Below are 26699 nucleotides of genomic sequence, written 5' to 3'. Positions count from 1 at the left end.
GTAACTGTGGAGGTTTTACCCAGCCTGAGAGCATCTGATCTGTAAATCAACAAGAAGTTAAATATGAAATTCACACAGATTTTTTTATGTTAACGTCTCCTTAGGCAAAAGATTACAGTTTTAGAAGCACCCAAGACTATACCTACACGACATAAAGCTGTACAGCATGAAGATACCTGAACAAGTGCTGAACAAACAAGCTTTATTATGGAGCTCTGTTGTGACTAATTAACACAGCTAGAAGTAGCTATATTAGTCCAGGCAAGCTGCCATGAAAACCTTCTATACTGCTTTTTGTATCCAAGCAAATTACTTTAGAACTACCTAAGGCATCTGGAATGCAATAGACTATCAGGGATGGAAGAACCTTAGTCTCACACATGATTAGAGATGCAAGGCTTCTAAAAGCCTAAGTCACCCCTGAACTCTATTTTAAGGTAGGGATAAGCTTTGGGGAACAGGTCACTTCAGGAAATTGGTCTCAATACAATCTTTATTTAGTAAATTCTTACTGTATTATCCACTAAAATTCTTCACTCATCTCGTCTGGTTTAGCTGTTAAAGAGTATGCAAAGAAATAAATTTTAACAAGCCCAGAGAAAGGTGATTCTTTCATTTTAAAGGTTACTGGTATGATCAGCAACCGATTACTTTTTGTTTCATATAAAATGGGTTTATCTCCAACTTCTCTCTTCCAACAATGAATTTACAGTTGTTACCACACTCATGAGCAGAGGCCATAGTATACTTAGTTTTTTGTTGTTCTTCTTAAAGGCAGCACTATTTCTCCCAACTTTTATCTTTCCAAGAAGCAAAGAAACCACCTCTTGTAATGGGCTGAAGAAGGTAACATTTCCTATTTCTGAAGCTTTAGTGACTGGAGAGTTCATGAACAGTCTTGGAGAAATGTTTATCTTCAAAAGTAGCTGAAACAATGCAAGTTGCTCAATGGATCTATATGTGGGACTATGCTAAGAAGATTATGCATTGAAGCTTACAAATGTGACGAGCTGTTTTAGTAAAACAGAAGATATAAGAACTACTGAAGGAGGGGAAGGGATCTGTCTGTCTACTCTGCCAAGATGCTGTCAACCAACATTATCAATTGGTATTTCAAATCACAATATTTCAATTAAAGGACTAATCAGTACCCATACAGAGCTGTGTGAGACTGTCTTGACCTACAGTACTAATCACAGTCTGCAAGGAGTTCCCACAAGCCATTCAAGCCATGAGAACTCTGTTGTAATTGCAAGCAAAGGTGCTACAGATGACCAGTTGCTGGTTTCTGAAAAATGAATCTGTAGCTGCTGGGAGCTGATCCAAAACCCCCACTTAATTTGATAAAAGCTTTCCAGTGTTACTGCTATCACTTACTATTTCTGTTACTATAATGCATAGCAGTTGCATTCAAACCACTAATATAAGTGCCTGACTTAAACTTCCCAGCATGTTTCAGATAACAGTGGTAGGTGGGTTTTGTTGTTGTTGTTTGTTTTTCTGGTTTTCTGGAGTTGACAGATCTAGCTGTTTGTCTAGTAAGTGATGACAAGACACAGCCAGCTACTAGAGGCATGTAGGATAGCTAGCATACATCTCTCCTAATTTTAAACATCTAGATAATTTTTATATTCAGAAGAGAAAAATAAAAGACCATTGATTCATCTTTATGTGCGCTTACAGCCTAGCAAGCCAACTGTGTCCTGAACTGCACCAACACAGCGTGGGCAGCGGGGCAGGGAGGGGATTGTCCCCCTCTGCTCTGCTCTCGTCAGACCCCGCCTGGAGCCTGCGTTCAGCTCTGGGGCCCAGCACAAGGACAGGGATGTATCAGAGCGAGTCCAGAGGAGGCCACGAGGATGATCAGAGGCTGCAGCCCCTCTGCTGTGGAGCCAGGCTGAGGGAGCTGGGGGTGTTCAGCCTGGAGAAGAGAAGGCTCCGGGGAGACCTCCCAGCGGCCTGCCAGGGCCTGAAGGGGCTGCAGGAGAGCTGGGGAGGGACTCTGTGTCAGGGGGTGTGCTGGTAGGACAAGAGGAGTGGCTTTAAACTAAAAGAGGCGAGATTTCAATTAGCTGAAAGGAGGAAATTCTTCCCTCAGAGGGCGGTGAGGCCCTGTCCCAGGCTGCCCAGAGGAGCTGTGGCTGCCCCATCCCTGGCAGTGCCCAAGGCCAGGCTGGATGGGGCTTTGGGCAGCCTGGGCTGCTGGGAGGTGTCCCTGCCCATGGCAGGGAGTTGGAACTGGATGATCTTTAAGGTCCCTTCCAACCCAAAACATTCTATGATTGTATAATTCTATGATCTTACCTACCACAGAAGTCTGTCTCAGGGTATGAACTGAATCCTATCCCCAAAAGTAAGCAGTCTACCTAACTTGGTAGGATGACTACTCTGCTTCTGGCTTTCCAGTACATTCAGTCATCTGACCCACCACAGTAGCTTTGATATCAGTGCTAGGTCTCTTTCTCATTATAGCGATAGGAAACCTAGTCACATACCATGATCTCAGTGTGATAAGTACTGTAAAGATGCTTATTAGTATGTAGTACAAAATGTAATGCATGAATCAGTAGATGGACAGGAGAATGTGAAGTAGCAGGAGATCCTATTAATTAGTATCATGGCATGTTGTCACAATACATGAGCAATGTAACTGCAGTCAACTTTTGTGTGCATCATGACAGAGGCCAATTTTAGGGATTGTAAGGTAGCTTTGCAGACATTCAGACACCACTTCTCGAATGCATCTTAACATTTTTCCAAGCATAAAGGCACTTGATCTACCAATCCTGCTCGTTCAGATCTCCAAGAACACCAAACTGAAAACAGAAATTCCACTCATTTTGTTTGGGGCATATAGCACTGAATGCTGTTTCATCTTACATGCAGCTTCGCTGTACAAAGTCTAGACAGCCAAACTATCCATGGAGCAGAAAGCAAGCCTGTTGGCAATACTGTTTTGAGAGTTTCTCACACTTTGTTCCTGCTTCTCTCTATATCCTGTCTTGGAGGTTGCTTCAGCATTTCTTGTGATGAACATTTTTGATAGTATCAGAAAATATAACTTTTAAGCAAGTAATGGACTGTTTTTTCTTTAATTTGTTCCCATTCTTCCCTTTTTTAACTCACAGGCCTCACCTCAGGTCAGAGAGGTCCCCTGACTTCATTAAATATGTTAACCTGGAAACAAGGAGACCCACAGTTGATTCTCTGCTCCACCAGAACCTTCTTCTGTGACCTGAGGTGAGTTCTCTAATTTCTCTGAACCTCATTCTTCCCATGAACATGGGAACATGTTAACATGAACATGATAACATCATGATAACATCAACTTTTCTTTTTCTAAGACATGTATTATAATGTTAAACTTTATACTGAGTCTGAAACACATGGACATGTAAATGACCAGGTATGTATTCAGCAGTGTTAAAGAGGGCATTGACTAAACACTGGCACAGGCTGCCAAGGGAGGTTATGGAGTCTCCATCCATGGAGACATTCAGAATGGGCATGGTTCTGGGCAACCTGCACTAGGTGTCCCTGCTTGAGCATGTGGATTGGACAAGATATCTCCAGAGGTTCCTTCCAACATCAACCACCCTGGGATCTCTGACCTCTCTAATTCAGGACATTTTCAGTTTTTTCTCTCTAAATAATTTAACACCATTATTTCTAAACAAGATAAGACTTAAGGTCCAAGGACTTTTTGCATGCCCCCAGCATCTGTGTGTCTCCCGAAGAGATATGTTTAACATAACATCACATCAGTTTGGAAAATTAGACAGGCTTCACAAGGTTTCTCTGCTCCAAAGCTGATGTAATATTTCAATTATTTCAGTCTAATAAAACCCTGTAAACATTGTTTCTTGGGTATCCATAGACCAGAATATTTACAACACCACTGTTATTACTTAACATTAGATATTGTAAGACTGTTGCCCATAAAGATGTTTCTGAGCCCTGAAACAAATCATTTGAATGTTTTAAAGTAAATATTTTATTTTTCTATTTACTCCAAAGCCATCGTTCAGGGAACAAAATGGCAGATTGATACAGAATTTGGAAGGGTTGAGCTGTATAATTTCACTGCTGATAAATAAATCATTTGTACTCTAAATTACAGCATTTGTTATTGAATACTGATATTCTACAAACAGTTTGCTTTATGGCTCATGAAAGTGCTAAAAGAAATATCAATGCCTGCTTCTTTCCTGGATTTGTTTGACTTAAAGACTAGTGAGGGACTTGCAATATATTCAAGATCCAATATTTTTATTGTTACTATTTGCAACCACTTCTAATAAATTTCTCGTGAAGCTACTAATTTTGGAGAGGTTTTGTTTGCTTTGTTTTGATTTGTTTTACTTTGAGATTGTTGTGATTTTTTTTCTTATTTTTTTCTGGGAAGCTTGTTTGCAAGGTATACTCTATTCACCTACCAACCTGAGTCGGAACTGAATCTCAGAGATGACACCAGTCTTATTTTTCTTAACTAAAAAGAAACATTAAGATGACACCTAACAGCAGCAGGACAGAGTTGAAGTAGACTATCATGATAAATACACATTTGCCAGCCAAGTAACAGTGAATATAGTGGTGTGTTTCCTCTTGACAAGTAATTTAGAAAAACTGGTATCTACTCTGAAAGATCTTGGTCCAAGATTTTAGTGGGTGTAAAGGAGCTTTTCTATAATGTTTAGTGGAGTGGTTAGGGCCTTTCAAGGAGCTGTCATGTTACTTTTGGATATTTTTTCCTCTCCCTAGACTTCATGTCCCAAGTACTTATTTCCTTGTAGCACCTCAGTAAATGTCATTTCTTGAGTATTTGCCCAAAGATATGCCTATGCAGTAGTGCTTGTTTCCAAGATAAAAACTGTGAAGGATAGCAAAAAGGATGCCCTCTAACATAATACAGGAGAAGGCAACACAGCCTGTTCCCGCAGTCAGATGAGTCTATATGTAACACAGCATGTTTGATTCTGCCTGTGTTTGGGTAGGAGTTTCCAGGCTGGACATCATAATCAAGTTTTAAGTGTTTGTGAATAACATTATTCCATTTATCGCCAAATAGCAGAGGGAGTGTGGAAAGAAAGCCGAGGCTATTTTCTCTGTAACCCACAGTGCCAGGAACGTATAAAACGCTTTAATGTCTAGGACTAGAGTTCCATTATAATCAGAAAACTACAGGTAATTCTTGTGAATAAGAGCTATGATTGCAAAAGACTTTCCTATTAACCACTCAATATTACAAGTCTCACTGACTTTTCCATAGCTAGTGATTTGTGTTTCCATACCATGCACCAAACTGTAGTTGCAATTTTTATGGCTGAGTGTGAAATTACAGACATTTTGAATGTGTTTTGACTTTGTTCATCAATACACATTATCCTGGATAATTGTTTGGAAGGTATGAAGGATTCCAATATTGAAAAACATAAAGCAAACCTAATTTTGTTCTGGTGGGGCTTCTCCTGAGTTCTGCTACAAAAGAACTCACCGAAGTGCCACATTGCTAGTAATAGAAGAAAATAAATTGTTTCTGAACCAAAGATGCATTCAGCAATCACTGTATTATGTGCTAGTTGAAGTGCTAGCAGACAATAAAACATGACTCTAAACAATTGCTTCAGCCTTATCTTTCAGAAAATCATAAAGTCAAAATGCAGTTTCCTGCAAACAAATAGAGAATGCATTTATAGCGAAACATACCATTTAGTGAATAAGATGCACAGTCAGCCATAACCCCAACTAAGTACCAGACACCATTTGAAGTAAATCTGTGGGTTGCTTATAAGCATACTGAACCAAAATATTTAGGTTATCACTTGAAAGGGTCCCTCTGCTGAGATTCATCCATGAAAGTTGAAAGCCTAGAGGCTGTCCTGCAAATATGTTTGTGTATCTATAAATATTCCAGCATTTCCTGTAATTAGTGTTGCTTGATACTCCATGTTTTAGTATCTTTTATTAGTTGCTCATAACTTTACTAATCATTTTGATTAGGATTTTTTCCATGCTAATTATCTGCAGGATGACTCAGAATTCACTTGTTTGAACCAAAACAGCTCTAAGATTTTCCTGACAATACTCCTGGTCAATATTAGAAAAAAAGTATAGGGACAAATATGTTCATCTAGCTCTTGGTTTGTTGGGGGATTTTTTATTTATTTATTTATTTATTTATTTAGATTAGTTGTTTGGCTGGTTTAGGTTTTGCTTTTCTGTTACTATTCTGAACCCCAAACTCATTATTGATTGTATGGAAGAGAAGCTTTCTTACTAACCTTTAGAAATATGTAAGCAATTGCTCTTGTCAGCAGAGATAATGATTAAATTTAATCCCAAATGCTGTATCCAGGCCCACCACATACTGACAGAGTTGTGTGTGTACGTGTAAATACACATGCACGTACACATCCAAACAAATACACTGCTGTATATATGCAAATGTTTTCTTCGGACTACATTCAGTAGAAGAAGCTTTGTCTGGAAAGATGCAGCTGCTACTTGCCATGGATTTGTTGATACACCAGAGCTCTTTGGCACTGCTCCACTGATGCAGAGGATCACAAATGCAGCTTAGACCAGTTTACAGCTGCTTTCCATCATCTGAGATGCACCACGCAGAAAGCTCATACCAGCAGATCTGGTCTTATCTTTATTTTCAGACATTTACAACCCTGCTCAGTCTGTCCTTTCTGTTGATTATCCTTATGTAAACGGTCTTTAGATTTTAGATGATGAGACAGATTTGCACAGTGATTTTTTCCTCTGGAGTACAAGTCTCCTTAGAACACTCCTAGGTGAAATTATCCTGCCCCACAAAATATTATAAAGCATTTTCAAATCAGTATTTTATTACTAAAAATTGGCATTTCTTCTGATAATTTCTAGGAGGAATTAACAGCAAACTCAGGAAAACTAGGTATGGTAATCATGAGGAAGAGCAGCATTAACTAAGTTTGGAGACTGAATGATAGCCTTCAGTCATCTACGTTTGCACCTACGTCATGAAAAATGTGGGATAGGTAATAGATATCTAAATGGAATCTGTGTAGCTCTTCACTTTGAGAATTACTGAGTTTGATTTATTAGCACACTGAGAGTATATTTGATAGAGAAAATTCTGCCTAAGTATTATTGTATGCAGCCTTAATGTCACCAGCCCACACTAATATCCAACAGCTGAATGAAACTCAGCTTTTGTATAATCTGAGAATTGCCAAAGTTTCAAAATAAGGAAATGCTAGATAATAAAAGATATTCACTTGGTATTCTTTATGACATTAAACTGTTTAGAACTTGAAATTCCAAGAACTGTGATTTAAGTCTCCCTATTTTATGAAATTTGAAGTAATGTTCTGTTTAAGGATTGAAATGATTATTGAAATGAATTGGTTGAAATGAAAAATTAGCATTTTCTATTGTTACATTGCTCTTTGCAGTTGAATGAATTCTCCTGTCCTTTGGATCAGTGTAAGTCAAAACTATCTCTGCAGATGTTGGTGTGCTATATGATGAGACTGAGACCAGAATCCAGTCAAGACAGGTTCAGACAACTACAACTGACCTATTAGTGAATCAGACTATGAAGCATCTTGCTTTTTTTTTCTTTTTCCTCCAGTATCTTGTTCTCAATAAAATCTGGTATATTGATGGTAAAAATACCATTATCTATTTTGTTATCCTAAAGCTTAACAAAACGGTCATCAGACAGTTCAACTTTCATAGCTAATATCAGTTACGTGATCATAAAATCTAAACTCAGCGAAGAACTCAGGAAGCTAAAAGCCATACAAATTAACTTTGAGCAAACGCATAACAGTGCACTGTTCTGTCCATACCTTCATATTAAGTTACAGCAATTCAGAGACTTACATGCTGTGTAATTCAAACACTCATCCAATTCAAACATCTACAGAAAAGGAAAATTCAAAAAAAAATCTCATATTTAAGAACATTGCAGTTGAAAGAGTTAGACCTCATTAGCACTAAGTATATATCATAAAGGTAGCTGAAGGGAATATGTTGACTTAGCGTTTATAATAGGTTCATCCCATATTGTACATCTTTCAGCTCCTCTCTTTTCAATTCCTTTAGGCTAATTGCTGTGCAAACATGCTGAAAGTCTTTGAGTAGCATTTCTAAATATGACTGCAACTTAATAATTTGCAGTCCAGTTTTATTACAAAACTTTGGGCCCAGCATTGGAACAGGTTTTAGTACTCGTTGAGTTCTAGAAATTTTGCCCCAGACATCCTGCTGTAACGTTGAAGCCTATAGAGCTGAATATGCCATCATTCCCAGAGTTTGTGACTTTTTTAGCTGCCAGCTTTTTTAAACCTTCCAGGTGGGCCGTACAGCTGAGTTATGGCTTGAAGCCACCAGACAGGCTCCCAGGGTCTGAGAGTCAGGAAAAAAAAAAAAAAAAAAAAACACTTCAGGTTTGACTAGGTTTGTTGCAACTGAGGTTTTCTGAAGTTCAGTCTAAAAGAACTAATTCCATTCAAGTATTCCCAGGATCTCCAGAATCAATGCCCAAGGTCCTTGAAAGCCTTTGAGAGCTGCAAGTCTTGGGAGCCTTTGTGGAGACAGCACAAAATCTGACATTCTTGATCATTTTGCAGCTCCTACTACCGCTGTGCAAGTGACAAAATCATCAGGCAGACACCCTGTGTGCTTAGTCCCACCTCAAGTCTGACCAAGTCCTAAATAAGAAGAAAGACAAAAAACATGAAAACAGGAAAAAAAAAGTTACTTCTTCTGAAACTGAATTTCACTGGCTGCAGTACTTCCTAGTGGGACTGATGGCCTGAATCAGACCACTATGGAGGTGGTGTTTTACCCAGCAGACTAGAAACAGTATATGGAGATAAGAGAGATGTCCAAACTCAAATCCTTCTACTTCATGTATGCTGATCCCCATCCCCAAAGTAAGCTTTAAATGTCAATTCTGAGGCAAACAGGGACAGTCGTTCAGATGAGAATGGCTTTACCCATATAGGACAAAGACTCCTCCCAACTTTTTGTCTTCATCTCTGTCATCCTTTAATGTTCCCATGTTCAGTACTTTCGGAAGGAGGAATTCAGATCTCCCTTTCCTGATACTTCTTTCTTCTCTGCCTCCAAAAGTACAAACATGATGGTTATATATATTCCTCATATGACAGCTGTATGTTTATTTGTCTTGGAGAGCAGTGGAATTTGAACCTAAACAGCCTATCTAAACCTCATGTGAATATAATCAAGTTATTGGGAAAATAAACACTGTCTCCTCTTGCTGTTTTTCTGTATATTGGGCATGTACGAGGACTGCTGCCACACTGTGCTAGGTGAGAGTGGGAGCTTTTCTCGTTACTGCAGGTGGTGCTTAGGCATGAAATTCAGTCACCTCCACAGCAATGTTTCACTGGTTTTGTATATGCTGAGTAGTACAATTGTATGTGTTTGCCAGACTCTTCTGCTACAACATTGAGATACCAATGACTTGAAATACCCACTGATTCAAGAACATGGGATTTTAAGGTTAATATTTTGGTCATAGACGTTAGAACATCTCATAATTTTGCATCTAGACACTTGCACCATTTTGGAAATTATCTTCTAGATAGCCTAGTCCTACTGAAAGTCACTGTTTTTTTGTTTGTTTATCTTAAATGCTTCAATTACATTTAAAAATACTCTAGACTTCTAAATCACTCCAACTGGTCTAAAAAATTGTTGAGATCTATGAAGTATATGACGTGTATTTAAAAATGACAGTGTGGAAGATTATTCTGAAGCTATAAATCTGCCCAAGTTTCAGAAGCTAAGAGCATCGTTACTGACTAGCTAGATCGAATAAAATGTAAAGGCCTACTTTCTCCCACAAAAAATCAAGACACCTTCAAATCTAACTATTTCCAATTAATTCCAGCTATGTTATGTTAAGAATGAGGTTGGAAAGGAGACAAATCCCATATATACAGGTCAGTATTCGCTTGCAACATTTTGTCAAAATGAGAATGCTGGTTGTCACATGTAGTGTTAAATTTGAGCAAATATATTGATCATAGGACTGCAGTATAACCAGAATATGTTGATTTCCCCTGTGGAGAGGAGTTAGCTAGTACCGCAGAATTTGTCCTCTTAGTATAGAGATATGACAAATCTCTTCCTGGCAGCAATACTGTGAATAGTCAGAGAATCCATAGCTCAAGGAGATTACTTGGATTCAGAGAAGTCCCAGAAGGAGCCACGCGACTTCAAGGCATATGCTTGTGGCTTCACAGCTATAAGACAAAAGCCGATACCAGTCAGAGCTCATAGACAGCACTTACAGTATTTATTTGTTGAGCAGATAGATATTTCTGTATCTCTTCTCTTACAACTAGTATCAGATTTAATCAGTATAAGCATGAATGGCCTAATAAAACACTTCATGACACGTGGAGAATTGAGCAAAGTTATCTTAACAGAGATGTCAAAAGGTCATAAATGTGAAACAGGATTCATAAAATGGAACCAAAATCCTGCAGTAAGTAATATGTTTCTTTTCCAGTATCATAACAATCAGATTCTATGGCTGAGTATTCTACTTCTTTGTTTTGTACTCTAGGATTTCCATCTTCTAACCACACCCTCCTTATTCTGTTCCCCTGGTGTGTAATGCTCTAAATTCAATCTGGTTTTGTTCATTTTAACTATGTTGTAAGTCTGTAGAACTCCTTAATTTAATTGCTTTGCTGATGCTGCAGCCCTGGAATAATGGACCTTTACACACGAGCTGAGAGGAGCAGTCTGGTTCCATTAGACACACCAGCTCCCATTTGCCTCTTGTTTGCACCAGGCACCACTTAGAAGAAACAAACAAACAACAACAACAAAAAAGAACTAGCAAATCACTTATTGAAAGATGTTTTCAGGTAGCTGAATCATCATTTTTACAAAATTCACATATTCTATTTGGAAAAAAAAAAGTATTCAGAACACTGAAATATTTTCATTTGGTGTTTCTACAATAACACAATATTACTTGGGAAGCAAGATTTATAAAAACAGGTACTAGTAGCAAAAGTGGAGCCTGTTTTCCCAGTTTTTGTGTATACCTCAACTACTGGCACATCCTTCAGCATCTGGAAAACCAAGGTCCAAAGATCTTACCGGTTTTGGAGTAAGGACCAGGATCTCTCTGGATCTTAATTTATACAACTCAGGCTTCAAACAAATTTGAGTTTTTGCTTCTTGGATGAAGATGTTCATTATTCTAAGCCAAGAGAAAACTGCTTCAGCACAACAAATAGCATCTAAATTTGCTTTCTCAATCTATTATTTTTTTAAATTATTTTTTCCTCTATCTTATTTTTGGCTGACCTACCCAACCAGCTATTTGCACATTTCTAATTAGGACTAACTACAAGGAAGTCAGAGGGCAGAATGAAATGTGTTAAGTAAATTCAGTGAAGTTACTCCTGTTTAACACTGACATAAGTGAGAAGAAAATCAGGTACTCTGCTTTTAACACTTCTGTCATTTGCATCCATATATTAAAAAATTTCAAGTACTGATAGCCAGATCCCCTGTTTCTGTAACTCAGAAAAATCCACTGAGGCTTGCAAATTTGCAGGAGCTGTGATTCTGGCCCAACTATTTAAGCCAGTTATGCTATGCTATGGAGTCCTGTTTTCCCATGGTCATCACTTCTGACCAATTCCAGGAAGTGACGTGCTCACACACCTGCACCAAGAACTGGCAGTGGCCATGCTTCTGATTGAAAAACAACATCTTGCTCCTGACCCTTCCATTCACCTTAAGTAGACATTATATCCTGAAATATTTGAATCTCTGGTTAAAATTTAGAGTGTGACCGTTCTTGCCCAATTCTCCATATTCAATGACAATTCTAAGAAGCCATGGTTTTACTGCGTCCTCTTTCTTACACTGTTTTGTTTTCAATGAAATCATTAGGAATTGGGTATAAAATATTCACACAGAGCTTTCTTAAATGAAACTTTCACTTTAATCTTAAAAGAAAGCATCTGTTTCTGTATATAACAGATATCACATACGCAGAGGATATATTTGGCATCCATGACTTTTTAAAGATGTATATGTGAAATACCTTCTCAAAAACAATTGTGGGCACAGAAAGGCTCACAATTCTCAAATAAAAGAAGTCATCCTTTTATAATTCACTTCCACTGCCTTTGCTGGGTACCCAGAAGACAGATTCTTCTCCAAATCCAGTTTCTGCTCTGTACAGCATAGGGAAAAAGCCATCATGGGGTAGTCACCAACTCTGTTATATATTATACTCATAATGTGAGAATCTCTCGTATGTCAGCAAGAATTAGACTCTAGTTTTGTTCCTCCATTTGAGCAAAGAAATGCCTGGAGATCTTTATGAGCTGGCATATCTGTTTCAGAACTTGCATTTTTAGTAATCTCTCCTCTCTGCACGGTTCCCAGTTCCACAGGGGATTTCAGTCCACTTAAAATAAGGGCAGCAGGATCAAGCCCCAACTGAGGATGGGTAAGACTCTATTTTGGTCTTATGTGGATAGATGGCATGGGAGAATTGCAGTCCCCAATTTCAGGTAGATCTATGAACATCTTCCTTCACCCAGGAAACCAAAAAAAGGAAGGAAAGACTAGCTATCAGCCTGAGCCAAGATGGATTACTCCTAGGGAAGGAACCTGAAAGAAAAAATACTTTCAGACCAGGCATCCAAGATTTAAAGATTCGGGAGAGGAAAAGGCTCTCTTTTTACTAACCCACCTCAGCAAATGTCACATCTTAAGTGCTATGAAATATTGCTGTTGCTTAATGTTAAAGTTATTTCAACAGATCTTCTTCCACCATTTCAAATGGGTTACTCCTAACTCAAAAACGGGGTAGATAAGGTCAAAATAAGGCCTGGTTTATTATATTTGTGTAAGTCCAGTCAGGATAAGTTCAGAGGTTCTCACTCCTTCTAAACATTTTTCTCCTTTTCAAATCATTTCCTCATATGCTTCGTAAACTCTCTTCTTCCAAGTTAGCAAACTGTTACTAGAATAACTATTATTATTGAGAAAAATAAAAAAAAAAGGAAAAAGAAAGTAGAAAAAAAGAAAGAACATGTAGTTCAAAAACATAACTAATATATAAATAAATACTAGTCTAAATGAAGCAGACAGGTAAAGGCACTGTACCCAGACATAGCACTGGGAAGTGAATACAAATCATCCTTCCCAAGAACCACACTGATATGCACATCCTTAAAATATCTGTTACAGAGGCAGCACCATCAGATTTCCAAAAGTTAGAGCATGAAACTAGGTTTATTTTTATCTTTGTTATGGTTTGTTCTGCATCAACAACAACAAAAACTCTATTGACTTTACATTCTAAATGCAATAAACTGCTTTTATGAGAGATCAGTACCTCAACTTTACTTCTGCATTTGATCAGCCAGAGCAGCTGTTCATTATTTTGTGTATTTCAAGGCAGCAGAGATTATCACTTAAATAGACCTTAAAACTTGTGGTGGGGGGAGTAATCACCTCAGCTGTTGGGAAACAGATTTGTTTGCTCTCTTAAAATATTGTGAAATGTTTGAATGTTTCTTTGACAAATGTGCTGTTTTGACAGCTCACTCTATCACTTCAAGTTAGTGTATAGGCAACAGTTATCACCCTTCTTCTGACTGGTCTGGAAGGTGTCAGAGGCTTGCAAGGAAAACCCAAATGTTTGTTTTACTAGAAGTCAAGACACCTTTCAGAGAGAACACTCAGTTAGGACTCCAAAATGCAGATGTGATTCCTGTGTGCTACTTTGCATGAGTCATGCAGGTCCAGCTATTTTAATGTACTGAAAAATTAAAAGAATTTTGGAGACTGTAAAGTTAAATCTCACTGAGCCCCATAACTCTCCAAAATAGGATAACTGTTTTCTTTAAAAGTTAGCTACAAATTTTGAACCGAAAATTCAATATCTTTTACTGATTGAAATTCCATGACTTCTTGTATGTAGGAACGCAAATTAGGTGATCACAATGGAAAATTCTGGGTGTGAAATCTGTTAATTTTAATTCCTGGAGAACTGGTTAGATACTGAGATCATTTCTTGTCTTCCTGGCCACGATATTAAAGAACATAAATGAATACAAATGCAAGTTTGCCATCAGGTGGGGCCAGGTACTGAAAATAAAGCCCTATTTCGTATGTGTTTTCAAAAGATAAGGGTCTGGCACATTCTGGCTCCAACGTTTCCTAAGGTCAGAGGTCTCCAGATGAGAATTTTCTGTTAATTTCCACTTCATGAAGGCTTAGAGTCCAATTTAAAACACTTGTTTAGAAATTGTGTTGATTGGAGACAATCTTGCTTCTGAATCTTACGGTCATCCAATTAAGTACAGAAACACCATTCACTGTTATTACAGAAGCCCTGTTGCCTGCTCGTGCTGTGCTGGCTGCATATGTATGCAAAAAGAGAAAGATAGTATCTACCCTGCTAATTTTCTAAAAACTGAGATCAGCTAAAGACAGCTGTTATGCAGAGAAATTAAGGGAAAAGCAGGCTGCTAAAGATAGACACCTTGTGAGATTTTTCAGCTGCACTTCTGTACAGGCGCCTGAAGTACGTAAGGCTGAGCAAAATCAAAGAGACAAAAGTACTTTAAGCTAGTAGACTTGAAAATCTTGCTGGAATGTATTCTTACCTTTAGGGGTCTGACCACCTTTAAAGATCTAGCCTAAAACCAGGTCTGCAGCAGAACCAAACTCTATATGTCTCCTCTGTCACATCAAGTATCTTACCCACAGGACCATCAAAAAATGACTATAATAACAATATCTTCTTAAAGGATGTAATGAAAGTTCATGGAGAAATGGGAAAAATAAAGCTCTTATTATAAGACAAATCCTCACTAGTCACCTTCCTGGACCAGAAAGTCTAGAAGAAGCTACTCAGAAAATCATGTGGCAACATCCACGTGAGCAACATTCCTGGCTCTTATTAGCTGGAGACCAGAAATACTGTATTTGGTAGGTTTCCTTCTGACAGCTTCCTTGTTCCTGTCGGCAATCTGCCAGCTGATGAGAAGGGATAACACACTTGAGCCCACAGTGTGGTGTAATGAGGTGAAATCAACAAAGTTTAATACACATCTCTGTTTTCTTCTTCTCTTGATTACATAGTCAGGCAGAAGAGTTTGCAGATGTCCCACGTTGTGTACTAGCACAGTATGTATGGCAGGAAGGTCAGCAGAAAGTCCCTGCTGAAGCTTTGTTCTGACATAACTGACTGTCGAAGGTATAGGGAATCTCATCATAAGGAACATTATAAGTGAGACTAGGGAATGTATCACTGGGCAAAATAACCTTGGGGACTGCCCATCTTTCTGTCTCTTCTCCAAGTTTTTAAATCAAACACAGCCTTCTATTCCTGCCTGTGAGTAATATGTTAGGTTCTGTTTTAAAATATATTGAGTGTTTGTATTCGTGAGGGGACTGAAATTTGGTTGATGTAAATTATAAATCCTCCAGGAATGTTATTTGCTCTCCTTACTCACCAGTATATCTCTGAGCAGATTTCATGGTGCAGTTGCTTTCAGAGCTCTTTAATTTGCGTTCCACGAGTAGGATGCATCCTTCCATTCAGTGCATCCTCTAGGTTCAGTGTACCTTGAAAAGCCCAAGTCCATCCTAACATGCAATTCACTTCTCACCCTAGTAAGGTATTTAGTTATTTAAGTGCAATTTAAATTTCTGTATCATTTTGGAGTTGTCAGGTTAACTTGATCTGAAGAAATTGTGAGCTTGCAATGAAGTGTTAGTAGGTATCCTATAATTAATACCATTTCCTCAACACAGCAGTTGACAAAAATGGTTTTCCCTCAATGTCATTCTTATTTCCTCTTTTTTTTTTTAATAAAAATCATTAATTCAGAACCTCATATCTGCATAATCCCTGGTGCATAGGATGCTAATTTGAAAATACCATGAATAAAACTTCTTTTGCCCATTTATTGGTTGGCTTGTTACATTAACAAGAAAACTGATAAGTTTAATTACTTTTATGAAAATGAAAGGAAACTATTATTATTTTGCTAAAGCACTAATGGTAGTGCCACTTTAAACTAAACTAGAGCATACCACAAGCTAAGTGACATGCTTCATAGGGAGCATATCAAACAATGGAAGAGAATTTTTATTTATTAGGACAACATTAGCATTTTATGGTACAGAGATTGATTACCCAACCCTGATTTGTTTGTTTCTTGCCTGCTACGAAGTGTTCTCCTTTAGGCCCTTGTATAATTCCCTATTTCCCAACAGCAATAGTGATTATTTGATTCAGTGATAGATTATGTAGCCTGTGTGTAATCAAGAGCTGGTAGCAATTACGTTCCAAATTTAAAGGCTTTTAAAAAGATGTTTACATGGTAGATTTAAAATAATATAGATTAAGTGTCACAGGGCTTCCCCCTGAGATGAAAGTGAGGGATTCTTGTTTGTGTTTTGATTTTATAAATAATCCAGTATCATGTATATCATGCACATTTTATTTATGAATTATTAAGGCAGCTTCTCCCTTGTTAAAATCACAAAGTTCTTTTGCCCCAAAAAAACTGTCCAGGTGGGAATTAGGAAATAGCTCTGACTAGCATATACTCCCAAGTAAATGTAACTCTTGTGTAATTCCATTGATTGTCTTAAGGGTTACTTTTGATTTCAAACCAGTAGAAGCTAGAGTGGGTTGTCAGTCACTCAGAACTCCATTGTTGCTCCACAAGAGATCAAGGAGGTGTTAGGAGGGATCAAAAGCATCACATTGAAGTTTCAAATAAATGTGAAGGTCATTTTGGATTTGGGTGATGAGTAGCAGCTGAGGCTTTAACTGTCTCTGAACAGTTTTAATGGCACAACTTTTCTAACGTACACATTAATTTAGTAGTTGGGAAACTTCAGGTTTAAAGATAGAGATGCAGCTTTTATCTTCTTATTATACTTCAAGTGATCAGGTTAAGCTTTGGGTATATTCACACACAGTCAACTAACATGATTTCACTTCTTTTGAAAAAAAGGCATAACATTTTATACAGCTGAAGATGAAGCCAGTGGTTAGGCCTTGGATAGATCTTTTTTCCCTTGATTGCCTGTGGTTTTGGGAGCAAAATTTCAAACACAAATCAGAAATATCCATCTCTTCCATCACTAACAGTACTGTAAAAGTTATTATTTTTAATTATTTATATCTCAGTGCTATCTTGCAGAGAGGTGGTAGGATTCTTCTTAACTCAGTGCAAGACTAGGGGACGCTGCAATATAGGGGAGCAAATCAGCTGCCTAAAGACAAGTTTCCATAGTATCCTGCCTGGCCTCTAGCTCCTGCTTCAAAAAGGTACTGGCCTTTCATAGGTACTGTGTCTTACGGGCATGCACGTAGCTCAGATATTCCAGGGTATCTCAAATGACACTCCATGACTGTGTTGAGGTAGCTGACATATCCCAGGCACCTACATTCAGGCCAGTTATCTAAATTCCCATACTGGTCAAAGGAGGTCAAATCAAAATCAAAATAGTCTATGAAGCCTAAGGAATGAATCTTTCCATTCTAAGTTCTGGAAAAGGTTAAAAAAAAAAAAAAAAAAAACCTTTCAGTAGCTTATCTCCTCCATATAAACAGACTGCACAGTCAGCTGTATCCATATCCATCCATGCAGTAAACACTTTAAGCTCCCACCCTTCCTGCCTGGGATGTTGCTGACTGTGCTGACTGTACATATAGTCAGTACCATCTCTGGTCATACAGTTCATCTCATGAGTGAAGGAGATGATGGAACATCACATTAATGGGTGCTTAGAAAAATAATAATTCAGGCTTTGGAATGAAACCTAGGAAGTACGGGTTCAGGTCCTAACTCTGTCAGAGGCTTTGCATGCAATCTCATCTAACAGAACAGGGATTATTCATACACAATTTTGGAGTCAAAAGTGTCAATAAACAATTTTACAGATAAACTGGTGTGCTGGTTTTTGCGTGCAGCCCTTTTTCTGCTGGGCAATGTGGTGAATAGCTGCCACTAAAAACCATTAACTGTAAATGAAGCAGAAGAAAAGACCAAGTAGAAATATTCTGTAATTTGATGTAGCACGGTTTGTAGTTGCAGCATGAGTGAAGGTGGTATGACCCCTCCATTCTATCATTAGGACCAAATAAAGATACTAAAATAAGATGAAGGAGTGCAATAACCTCCTCCTTACCTTATTTGTTGATTAGAAGTCACTTTAAGTTGCCTGGTTTGATTCCTTGCTCTCAGGCAATCCACAGAGAGTTGAATCACAAACTTACAAAGCTTAAGTGTAAAGTACTAGAGCTTGAAGGCACAAGACAAGTTAAGTTGGAACATCTTGGAATAGAAAAGAAAGGAAAACTCACCCCAGTTAATTTTGTAAGGTAATTGTTATCTGTACTTGTTTTTCTACATGGTCATAATATAATGCTTCACCCAGTAAGAGTTGTCATTTTAACATTACTTCTCTACACCATACCAAAATGCAAATATTAAATTACACTTCTCTGTCTGCTATGCTTGTTATCAGTGGTCTGGCTGATTACCAGTGTGAACTTACACAGTAGAGAAAATAAGCTCAATGCACTTCTTTCTGAGGAAAACACAATTGTTTGGGAAGATATCAGCTTGTAAATATGTTTTATGTGTATGAATTTATATTGTGCTTCAAAGGAGGACAGAACAGAGGAGGGAACAGAAAGGTCTCATCTTACTGTATTACTTTAGAGAAACAAGTTGCATAGAATTTTCAAATGTCATTAAGCAAAGCTTTGGGTATCCGATTGAGATACACTGGTTTATTAATCAAAAGGAATCACAGAATCACAGAATATCCCAAGTTGGAAGGGACCCACAAGGATCCAACACACAATCCAACTCCTGGCTTCACACAGGACTGCCCGAAAATCAGGCCATGTGTCTGAGAGCATTGTCCAAACACTCCTTGAGCTCTGGCAGGCTCAGGGGCATGACCACTGCCCTGGGAATCCTGTCCCAATGCCCGACCACCCTCTTGGTGCAGAACCTTTCCCTAACCCCCAGCCTGACCCTCTCCTGTCCCAGCTCCATGCCGTTCCCTCGGGTCCTGTCGCTGTCCCCAGAGAGCAGGGCTCAGCGCCTGCCCCTCCGCTCCCCTCGTGAGGGAGCTGCAGGCCGCCATGAGGCCTCCCCTCGGCCTTCTCTGCTCTGGGCTGAACAAACCGAGGGACCTCAGCCGCTCCTCATACATCCTCCCCTCTAGAGCATACACCACCTTTGTAGCCCTCCTTTGGCCACTCTAACAGTTTTATGTCCTTCTTATATTGTGGTGCCCAAAACCACACAGACTTCAAGGTGAGGCCACACCAGCACAGAGCAGAGTGGGACAGTCCTTTCCCTCAACTGGCTAGCAGTGCCATGCCTGAAGAACCTCAGGGTATGGTTGGCCCTCCTAGCTGCCAGGGCACACTGATGGCTCATGTTCAGGTTGCTGTCAACCAGGACCCCCAGGTCCCTCTCTGCAGGGCTGCTCTCCAGCCTCTCAGACCCCAGTCTGTACGTACAGACAGGGTTCCCCCTTCCCAGGTGCAGAATCCGGCACTTGCTCTTGTTCAATTTCATATTGTTGGTGATTGCCCAGCCATTGAATTTGTCAAGATCTCTTTGCAAGGCCTCTCTACTCTCAGGGGAATCAACAGATCCTCCTAATTTAGCATCATCTGCAAACTTACTTAGTATGCATCCAGATCATTTATAAAAACATTAAAGAGAACTGGCCTGAAAATGGAGCCCTGTGGAACCCCAGTAGTTACTGGCCACAAGCCTGATGTAACCCCACTTGCTATAATTCTTTGAACTCAACCTATCAGCCAGTTATTTACCCATCACATTATGTTTAGTTGTATGCTGGACACTTTGTCCAGGAGGATCCTTAGAGAAACGGTATTGAAGGCCTGCTGAAATCCAAAAAGCATCATCCAAATACATCCACTGAAGAAACAAAATAGATCAACTGTCTTCCCTTGGTCAACTAGGTGGGTAACCTTGTCATAAAAGAAATCAATTTAGCTAAACAAGTCTTTCCCCTTGTGAACCTTTGTTGGCTATAACCAATAACTGCATTGTCTTTCAAGTGTTTTTCAATAACACTCAGAATAATCTTCCCTATAAGTATTGCAGACACTAAGACTGACAGGCCTGTAATTACCAGGATTTTCTTTCTTGCCCTTCTTGAAAACTGGGACGTTTGCCAACTTCTGGTTGACTGGAACCTCTCCAGATTCCCAAAACCACTGAAAAATAATTGAGAGAAATCTCATGATTACATCAGTGATCTCTCTGAGTACCCTGGGATGAATCCCATCAGGCCCCGTAGTCTTATATGTATCCAGCTGAAGCAGCAAATCCCACACAAGTTCAGAGTTGGCTAGGAGTTTATTGTTCCTCCACTCATGATCCTCTGTCTCAGGGCTCTGGGGGCCCCAGGGCCATCATCAGTGTTAAAGACAGAGGCAAAGAAGGCATTAAACATTTCTGGTTAGTCTAAGTCACTATTTGTGAGGTGATCTTCCTCATCAAATAACAGACCGGTGTTATCTCTGGTCCTTCTTTGGCTGTTAACAAAACAACAAAGCAAACAAACCCTTACTTTAGAGAAACAAGTTGCACAGAATTTTCAAATATCATTAAGTAAAGCTTTCAGTACCTGAGGATTGATTAATTACACTGGCTCATTAATCAAAAGGAAATGAGGTGTCACTTCAAAAGCAGTCCCATTTTTAAGTATTTGTGGTGTTACTGAAAATCTCACCACTCAAAAGCATGGGATGGGAAAAAAAATAAGAAGAAAAAAAGCTATTCCTCCACAGTCACATAAGAAAGAGCAATTGTTCCCAGCATCAAAACAAACTTCTGAGATCCTTTACTAAGTCCTGTTCTTCTACCTCCTTTTGTCTACAAGTAAATGTACCCTGGAAGAAGAGTGCTGATTTTAATACGCGCTTGGACAGAATGAATTGTTGCAGTGTAGTCTCTGTAAAAATGAGATAAAGAAACCTTGTGCAGGAGGAGAAGCATGAAGAGGTAAGGCTTAATGGAGAACAGAGAAGTATAACAAAAAGATATTATAGCAAACCTGTCAGCCTCAGGCTTTCCAAAATCGAGAAGCAAAACTCAAACATTTTACGATTAAGAAATATTGGATTCCTTTGCAGTTGTTTCTTTGTGTTGGGACTGTTAAAGAGGACACCAAGGTCCAAGACATCTATTCAGGCACTGAAGTATGGTAACATCTGAAAATAAATGTAACAGCTATTCTAACTGGGAAGCTAGGCTTCCTATGCAGTCACTTGGAGCAATGAAGGTGACTCTGACAACTGACCCAGAGAATGAATATTATGCTGATAGTGGAGGTGCTACCCAAAAGAAGAAGAAGAAAAAAAAAAAGTCTAGATATGAATGATTATGTGGCATTTCTCTTCAGGTTGGATGCCTGACCAAGACTAACTCTCAGCAGTGTCTTCATTCAGAATTCAGCTGTGTTCAGACATTTCACACCTTAGATGTGGGACAATACATCATCCTGCTAAATGACGTTTCAGAGATGAAAAAGGCCCCAAAACAGACGACTTTATATCCAAACAGCTGGGAGCACTCAGTTACAAGGAAGCCACATCTGCTACTGCTCTGTTGGTTCTTTGGGGCAGGAAATATATTTTGATTTGATGACGAATAGGTCCCCAAAAGAACAGCTCAGGGCTACCAAGATATAGTTAATCTACAGAGTGAAGACAAATAATTTAATTATTTTTAAGAGAAATATGGCAAATGACTGACGCATAAAGAGATACACACTCAGGGAAAAATGTTTGGGGAATGAAGGGTGGAAACTCTTTAAAATCATGGTATTGAAAAGCCAATGAAACTGAAAAGGCAGTCATTAGAAAGGAGGGAGAGTCTGGTAGAGGCTGAGGGAATATGAAAGACCTGTACCAGAAGTAAAATGATGGATGAAGGAAAAAAGGACAGGGCTTAACAATATGGCAAGTTCTCTAAAAGAATGCTCTGTATACCCTGTCTAAGACAAATTTTCCAGTACAAGGCCTGAAATATTCTCTTTACACTGCTTGTCTTTTGCTGATCTTATCATGAATTAATATATAATTATAATCTGTCAATAGGAAAGGTATATAACAGCTATTTTCCAGAAGAAGGTAGAAATATCATATCCCTGAACAGCATGAGCGAGCCCATTTTTATGAAGAGGGCCAGATCTGATTGCCTGTCTCTTGAAAGTTGCACCTATATAGGAAGCACTGGTGCATATGAGTAACCCTACAAATATGAGTGGCCCCACAGTGTGTCCTCTACATAAGCATTTGAAGGAATATAGAATTGTTACTGGGAATAGGAACCATTTCTCTTAATCTTACAGGGTAGTCACCTTCACTTGGGCTGGTTGCCTGAGTCAATGGAGAGGAAAAGGCATCTTCAGATATCAATTCACCTCATCCTAAGGTAGGCATATAATAAGCAAGTTCAGGATGGGTAGCTCACAGGAGTACATCTACATTATCAATATCTGTCTTTCATCAGATGAATCTTGCATATTCTGTCAGTGTCTTTAAAAAGAAGCTCACAAATGAGAGGTCCAAGGGGAAATCATCAGCATTTCCCCTAAAAATGATGCAAGAGCTGCTGTCTCAATATCTGCAGGATTTCAGGTGCAGAACAAGCACATCACAAACTCCCTGTGACATGTTTTGTGTGTGGTAGGCTCTGAAGAAATGTATTTGCAAAAGGTCACGAGCATAGTAGGTTGGGATCATGCTTCACAGCTAAGGCAAGCAATGGTTAGGAAACCTAACCATTTCATTGGTGCCAATATGGCTTAGTCATGAGGTGGGTGCTGGGTTGTTCCACACCATGCAGAAAAACTAAGGCAGGCTCCCAAGTTCCTTGCAGACCCACCAAAAACGAGGGCTTTAAAGGTGCAGTGAGATGGAGTTTCTATTAATACCAGGGCAATCTGAATTAGATAGCATCTTAATATGTCTTCATGCACTTAATTTCTATATGTGAATCTGATCTCCAAACCTCCCAAAATACTTAAAATAAATTTTCTTTGACTGGATAATGAAGGCATTGAAAGCTGAAACACATAGAAATCTCCTATACTAAGTGGTAAGTCTTCTCAAAAAGCTGAAAACCTCATTCTCATGGTATAAACTTCCCTTCCACATTAAAAAGAGACATCAACTATGAAAACTGAAGGTTTTGGGGAGAAAAGTATACATTAAAAAAAACATAACTGACCTAGAGTGTGTCCCGCTTTTGAGATGACTTGGGTTTTATCTTGCTGTGTTTGTTATGATTTTATTAGGAGCATCTTAGGGGTTTATGGTAATAGAATGTCTGAGAGCAATGGATTAAGAAACAGTGCAAGTGATAGACTGCAAAGTTCATTTTATATTCAGTCACCAAATGGCTTTGCAATATATCCCATTCATATCATATTGTAGGTCTGTATTTAATATAGTTATATATGCAGAAGTTTTTGCACTGTAGGAAATAACATAAGGTAAACAGAATTTGTTTACAAAAATGTGTCTTTACTGAAAGAATAGCTGTTAGCAACATTAAAATTTGAAAAACATGAATGCATCATTCAGGGCAAAACAGTATACTTGTCTGTTACAAAAATATTTGTTGCTCTGTCTCTAAGGCAAATAGCACATAACTGTAAAATAGAAAACTTATGATCTGTTGGTTTTATCCCCGCCTTCAATGTTATTTCTTCACATTTGCTAAAGGAATGCTTTTACTTACATAGGAATGAATTTTAGGCTTAGTAACTTTTTGTAAATCTTAAGAATACCATTCTTTTGTTTTGTTTTGCTTTGTTTTGCTACTTCTTTTAATTAGAATATGTAATTAAACTTTTTGCAGTCCAGACTTTTCAACTTCCAACTGGCACAAAAGTATTAAATACATGACAGTGACTGGGAAGCTACTGTATAAATCAAGGTGAACCAGGTGCATCCATTACTGTGGTCCTCTGCTGCCCCAAGTCAAAAAAAGCACTAGGGATTTTCTTTCTTTCTTTCTTTCTTTCTTTCTTTCTTTCTTTCTTTCTTTCTTTCTCTCTCTCTCTCTCTCTTTCTCTCTTTCTCTCTTTCTCTCTTTCTCTCTTTCTCTCTTTCTCTCTTTCTCTCTTTCTCTCTTTCTCTTTCTCTCTTTCTCTCTTTCTCTTTCTTTCTTTCTTTCTTTCTTTCTTTCTTTCTTTCTTTCTTTCTTTCTTTCTTTCTTTCTTTCTTTTCTTCCTTCCTTCCTTCCTTCCTTCCTTCCTTCCTTCCTTCCTTCCTTCCTTCCTTTTTTTCTTTCCTTCCTTCCTTCCTTCCTTCCTTCCTTCCTTCCTTCCTTCCTTCCTTCCTTCCTTCCTTCCTTCCTTCCTTCCTTCTTTCCTTCTTTCCTTCTTTCCTTCTTTCTTTCCTTCTTTCCTTCTTTCCTTCTTTCCTTCAATTTTTCTAATCCTCTCAGCTTCAGCGTCAGTATTAGTAACACTGCAAAGGAAGGGGATGATTTTGTGGCTGTGCTGTGGCCATGCCCCTGGACCCAGCCACGGTGCAGTCTCATGATGGGAAGAGAGGATGAGCATTGCTGCAGGGAGGCTGCAGACCTCCCCAACTACCTTGCTACATTCATTCCCACCTGTGTCAGAGCTTACTTCAGGGTTCAGACACGGACATCAACTACAGCATTTACAGAGGTATACACCTAGTCAAATGCCCAGAGTGTTGCTCTGTTTCAGTTGGCCCCCAAGACTCGTTTTACAATTATCAGAGGAAAAAGGCAGTTTAAAAATGTGAATCATCTAACATCCTACATCTAAGAGATATGCCTAAAATTGCATCAATTATACCGCTATAAAATATATAAATAAATAAAAGTGTTGTTTCTCTCCATTGACTATATAGTGGTCTGAAAGTGATTTGTCCTTTGTACCCACTACACCATAGGAGCTTCACAATCTTGAGGTCTAATTCTCAGCAAGTATAATTTAGAGCTAGTCTGTCAACTGGGATTCTGACCTTTTTCATTCCATCTCAGTTCCTCAGATTGTCACAGAATCACAGAATCATCTAGGTTGGAAGAGACCTCCAAGATCACTGAGTCCAACCTCTGACCTAACACTAACAAGTCCTCCGCTAAACCATATCACTAAGCTCTACATCGAAACGTCTTTTAAAGACCTCCAGGGATGGTGAATCAACCACTTAACATTATAATCTATGGCAAATCAAATCTTTCCTTTGCCTGTCTCATCTGCTTCACCAGTAGCAGGGATTTATTGCTGTGGCTTATGCAGCACCAACCTGACACAACTGCTCCTTGCCTTTGCCACACTCAGATGGGAGATGCCACACATGATTGGATACCTACATTTTCACATTGTGCTTCCTTATGTGATGCACTAATCACTTCAGAAGCCAAAAGCTGTGCTTCTCAGCACTGAAATTGTGATGCACTTTTTAGGAGCAGTGGAAAGGAAACTTGGAAAGGAAATGGAGTATTATCTTGACTGGCTTCAGCAGTACAAGCCAGTGTCTACACTGAGTACGCCAGTGCCTACTGAGAGGCTGTGATATCACTTATGGAGTTGCACTCATGTTTTGCAGCCTGTCCCTCTCCAGGGCCATGGAACTTGAAAAACAACGCTAATGCTTTAAAGCAATAGTATTTGTATGTTTTGACTGACAAGTATTTGTTGCAGTGACACCACATCTAAGCTAAGGTAACTATGCACCACATTTATGTAACATGCATTATGTATATATCTATAAATCATTTAACAATGCTTGTAATTACATAAGCTTGAGAACTATTATGAGCCTTAGCCAGGATTATATCAGTTGAAGCTCTAACTTCAGCTTTGTCCTTCCAAATGCTTTTCTTCAAAAATAATGCTGTCTTTTTGACATACATTTCTACCTGGAGATATTCCAGTCTGCTGTAGAAGCATCGTCATATTCTTCAGAAATGACTTTTCTAAATGTCCTTGTGTTTATTTGCATTTATATATTTAACAAGTGTTTTATTACTTTGCGTGTGACTAGCAGGTTAGGAAACTCAGAGTTATTCTGACAGTCACCTCTCAACACAGGCCCATCTCAAGCACTTAGTAGGACGTGTTTGTATATGTGTGTGCAGGTAGTTGTAACTTACTGTTTACAATAAATAATGCCAGGTCTTTTGCAAGCACCTAGTTTCCTCTTTCTCTTGTTGAACAATGTCAATAAGACCCATGTTGTGCTGGAAAAGTGCTTTTTCTCTGCAGACATCCTTAAGCCTTTTTATTCATTAACATGCACAGGTTTCCTTCAGGTCTACCTAGCCTCAAGTAAAGGAAGTTAGTTGTAAGCTATAAAACCAGCTAAGCCAACTTCATCTTTCTACTGTAGTGCAAAAAAAAGACATATATTGATCTGTCTGGTGTAATAAGTTGAACTCTCTCTCTGCTCTCATAAAAACAATTCAGGAAATATGAAACAGGCACAGAAGAAGAGAAAGAAAAAAAAGTCTTTTTTACTGGTAGTGTAATATCTCTAACACTCTTAATGTTTATAAGTGTGACCAGAAAGGTCAGGGAGTCAGAAATGAAATAGCCCATCCAAAGAATGAGCATTC

General features: G+C 38.8%; 1 long non-coding RNA gene across 1 annotated transcript in view; it reads right to left on the bottom strand.

The window, feature by feature from the left end:
- Nucleotides 1-5472: 5472 nt before the first annotated feature.
- LOC308177856 overlaps nucleotides 5473-26699 on the bottom strand; it is a 35279-nt gene continuing 14052 nt past the window's right edge. The window contains exons 2-3 of the long non-coding RNA XR_013939458.1: nucleotides 10205-10268; nucleotides 5473-8705 (exon numbers count right to left, since the gene is read on the bottom strand). This is a non-coding gene — a long non-coding RNA (uncharacterized lncRNA). The remainder of the gene's footprint in view (nucleotides 8706-10204; nucleotides 10269-26699) is intronic.

This window comes from Anser brachyrhynchus, assembly GCF_964034855.1.
Source record: "Anser brachyrhynchus genome assembly, chromosome: 1".
Lineage (NCBI taxonomy): Eukaryota > Metazoa > Chordata > Aves > Anseriformes > Anatidae > Anser > Anser brachyrhynchus.
This window is presented reverse-complemented; position numbering and strand designations above follow the sequence as displayed.